This window comes from Suncus etruscus, chromosome 3 (assembly GCF_024139225.1).
Source record: "Suncus etruscus isolate mSunEtr1 chromosome 3, mSunEtr1.pri.cur, whole genome shotgun sequence".
Classification (NCBI taxonomy): Eukaryota; Metazoa; Chordata; class Mammalia; order Eulipotyphla; family Soricidae; genus Suncus; species Suncus etruscus.
The window spans coordinates 105,361,317-105,365,949 of NC_064850.1; the positions used below are offsets into that span (position 1 = coordinate 105,361,317).

A 4,633-nucleotide genomic window follows, 5' to 3' on the forward strand; every position below is an offset into this window, starting at 1 on the left:
GAGGGAGATGGGGGATATTGAGGATGGGAAAATTAAACTGGTGAAGCATAGCATACATTCTATAACTGAAACCCAACTATGAGTATTTATGTAACCACTGTGCTTAAAGAAAGAAATTATTATTATTATTATTAAAAATAGAGAAATGAGAAGAGTGAAAGAGAGAAATACATGTTCGAGAGAGAACATAGGCTTCTCTAGAGTGGGAAAACAAAACAAAACAAGAAATATCAAGACAAATAAGTAAGATAGATATTCTAGTGTGAACATTGACTTGAAGAGCAAATTTCCATTCATACTTTGAGGACTAGAGACTGTTTTCCACAAAGACTGAACCATAAAACGTTGCCATCAACTCCTGTCCTCCATAGAAAAATGCATTGCTCTTTCTTTGTCTTTAGAGAGCATATTTTTAATCAGCATTCAGCATTTATATTATTCTCTTTTATAACCAATTACTCACATGTAGTGAAGTCTGGAAGCAAGGCAGTTTTTATTCTCATTCTATTTATACTCACTCCACCATAGCACTTAGCAATAAAGTTCTTTAATATAATTTGTGAACTATTTCTTGAAATAAATTGTCAGTAAAAATAAATATTTTACAGGAAATCTTAAATGTTGTAATCTTATTTTCTGGAAAAATGCCATTATATATTTTAATGTTATATTTATGGTAATGGATTTAAGCTTTCTTTTTTCATTTTAAGTCAGATCTTTCAAACCTCATCATTTTTGTCATTGAATTACTATTTGATACTGTTCCAGTATTAATCACGTTAGCTATGCTTTTTTTTTTTCCCTCCCAGGACAAAACCAGAATCTATTATAAAGATAACTGATAGAACTAAAAAGAGCCTCTGAAGGTCACCTTAGTTCAACTTCTTAGTAGATCTAATTTCCCTAATAATTCATCAAGTTAGCTGTTTACTTGTATCACTTATTTGTTTTCTTTTTTCACAGAACAAGCCACAGTATCTTCCATAATGGGCTCATCTTTTAAATATGTAGTCACTTTCTTTGGTCTTGATTTTAGAAAAAAAAGGCATTTTAAAGTGATTTCTATATACTTTACAAATCCTTTTATTGAAACAATTATAGATCATCAGGAATTATTAAGAAATATTACTGTTTAACCAGTTTTGCCCAATAATATTTAAAATGATAATACAGCATCATAATCAGAATACTGACACTAATGGAGATGCAGAAATTTTCCAATTTGCTTCCTGCTTCCCCCTTCTTCGTACAGATTACTAAAAATACTTTATAAAACCTATTTTAGATTATTTATTTTTGGATTAAATTATTTTACTAAATATAATTACGTTGAGATTCATTCAGGTATCTTAAAAAGTAATGCTGCTTTTAAATATGTCGTATTCCATTGGTTTAATGTGCCATTAATTATTTAGCCTTTGCTTAGCAATTATTTAGTGATGAATGACAACAAACATGTTCAGTTTTGTCTCATTACAAAAACAGTTACTATAAATATCCATGTACAAATTTTAGTGTGAACAGGAATCTTCTATTCATAGTGTAATAAATTCCCAGAATCGCCATTGCTGGATCAAACAGTTGTTTGATGTTATTGTAGAGACTCTGCCAAGCTGTTTTTTAGTGTGATCCTACTATTTGTATGGCTAGCATTAATGTATGAGAGGACTAGATTCTTTACTTCTGAACTAGTATGTGATGTAGGATCCACATCTTTACTTTAGTCTTTCTTAAGTTTGAAGAGGTATTTCAAGGGCATTTTAATGTGTTTCCCTAATGATCAATGATAGTAAATTTTCTATTAAATGTATGAATATAACATTTAAGTTGGCTTCACTGACAGTTTTTGTGTATTTTCTCACTTTTAATTATATTGTTAGCTGTGTTATTATTAAACATTGAGAACATTTTATATATCATTAGAACTAGTGCTTTGCCAGATTTATGATATTTAAGTATTAATCCACTTTTTAGCTAGCCATTATATTGTCTTTTTTTGGGGGGGGTCACACTCAGCAGCACTCAGGGGTTACTCCTGGCTCTATGCTCAGAAATCCCTCTTGGCAGGCTCAGGGGACCATATAAGATGCAGGGATTCGAACCATCTTCCTTCTGCATGCAAGACAAACGCCTTACCTCCATGCTATCTCTCCAGCCCTATTACATAAGTCTTTTAAGTAAAAATTTAAACATTGATGAAATTCAATTTTTCAATTTTTTATTTTATTAACCATGTTTTTGTAAGTCATAGATCCCTAAATATTTTTTCTTCTAAAAGTTGTGTTTGTTTTTCATTTAAATAAATGATGCATTTTAAGTTAATGTCTTTATAAAATGTGTGACTTATATAAGATTTTTGCATCTTCTTTACTAATTTTGCCTATAGGTGTAACAACTTTTACATTTTTTTTTTGTTTTGTTTTTGGGCCACACCCGGTAATGCTCAGGGGTTACTCCTGGCTATGTGCTCAGAAGTTGCTCCTGGCTTGGGGGACCATATGGGACACCGGGGGATCGAACCGCGGTCCGTCCAAGGCCAGCGCAGGCAAGGCAGGCACCTTACCTTTAGCGCCACCGCCCGGCCCCAACTTTTACATTTTTGATTAAAAATTTTAACATTCAGTTACAATTTATTATTATAAACATCAATTGAGTAAATGTATTAGTCTAGTTCTAAATCATTTGTTTTGTATACCTCAGTCTATACTTCTGCCAATACTGAATAGTTATAATTAATATTATAGTAATGTGTCTTGAAATTGAATACCTGATTCTTTCAACTTTATATTCTTCTTTTATCAAAATTGATATGTTTGTCTCCCATGGTTTTTATATTTCCACATAAATTTTTATATATAAGTACTCCAAAAACATTTCTGGAATCTTAATAGAAATTGTATCAATCTAATGCATAAAATTGTGATTAACTAACATCTTTATTATTTGACAGTTCTGAACAATGAACATGAAATGTATTAGAAATTTTGCTATTTTTCTTCTATAATGTAGCCTTCAGATTGCAAAATGTTTATCTTGTCATATTGATACCTAAGTTATTTAGCATGAATGTATATGATATTGAACTTTTAATTTCAGATTTTACATATTCACTGATATTATATAGAAATGCTATTATTTTATGTGTTAATATTTTTTAATTTTTATTTTTTATATTTTGGGGACTTGAGCCACACTCAGCAGTGCTCGGGGGTTACTTTTGGCTCTGCACTCAGAATTGCTCCTGGCATACTCTAGAGAGCATATGAGATTCCAGGGATTGAATGTAGATCAGTCCTGGGTCAGCCAAATGCCCTATTACTGTGCTATGGCCCAGCCCTTCTTTAAAAAAAATATGGAATGCTTCATAAATTTGCATGTCATCTTTGCATACATCTTCTCTGTATCGTTCCGATTTTTAGCATATGAGCTGCCGAAGCAAGCACTTCTTTTAAAATTTTAATCTATCACAACAATGTTAATGAGTGTGAGAAGTAGAATGCCTATCTCGAATACAGGCAATGGGGTAAGATGGAGGGAGGGGCATTGGTAATGGGAATGTTGCACCGGTGAAGGGAGGTATTTTTCATATGACTGAAACCCAACTACCCTCATGACTGTAATCAAAATGCTTAAATAAATATATTAAAAATAAAATAAAATTTTAATCTAATATTATTTTCAGCTTTATTAAAGCACTGTGATTTACAAAGTTGTTCATAATTTGATTTTAGCATACTATGTTTCAGCACTAATCCAACAACCTGTGTCTTCTTCCCATTAACATGGTTCACTGGTTTCTTCCCATCCACCTCCCTATCCTCATCCTGCCATTGATAAGCATATTTTTAAGTTTGGTGATTGAAGATTGAATCTCATTTCTATTTTGTTGATTCTGTGGTTTGTATATTTAGTGCTCAAACTCCCTTACACCACCAATGTACGAGAATTTCCTTAGGCCCTCTTCCCTTTTCTTCTCTTCTGTCTCTATCTTCTACACTTAATTACTATGTGTTGATATTATATACTATCTCCTTAATATAAGTATAACTTTAAAGTTAGATGGGATATTTTTGTGCATTTTTTGAGATTTTTCTGTATAATAAATTATGTTATCTAGCACTTCCAAAGCCTATCTTTAAATATTATGATGAAAGTATGCATATTTTCGTAATGTTTTTGTTATTAAGTGTAAACTACATGTAGGCTTTTTATATTTTATTTTTTGTGTGTTTGGGGGGCACACCAAGAGTACTCAGGGATTACTCCTGGTTCAGCATAAAGAAATCTCTCCTGGCAGGCTGGGAGACCATATAGTATGCAAGGAATCAAATCTACATTGGCAAACACCCTACCCACAGTGCTAAACTCTGGCCCATACATGTAGCATTTTTATTTCTCTTTATAAACGAAAAAGTTTCCCTAATCAGTTGTATAATTTTCTTTAGAGGGACTAAACAAATTTCTGAATTCTCCAGTCTCTTCTTTGTGAAGAAAAATCAATTAAATTTATGTTTATATGAGTATAAAATTGGAAGTATTAAAATAAAGATGTTCTTCGGCAGAGAAAATGAAGAAAGCTGATAAAATAGATAAACTCAAAGAGATTTAGTCTTCATTATAATTGTCATTCTTT

At 31.6% G+C, this 4,633-nt stretch overlaps 1 pseudogene; it reads right to left on the minus strand.

Annotated features, from left to right (window-relative positions):
- Positions 1-3,346: 3,346 nt before the first annotated feature.
- On the minus strand, positions 3,347-3,443 carry LOC126004904 (uncharacterized; annotated as a pseudogene).
- Between the last annotated feature and the right edge of the window lie 1,190 nt (positions 3,444-4,633).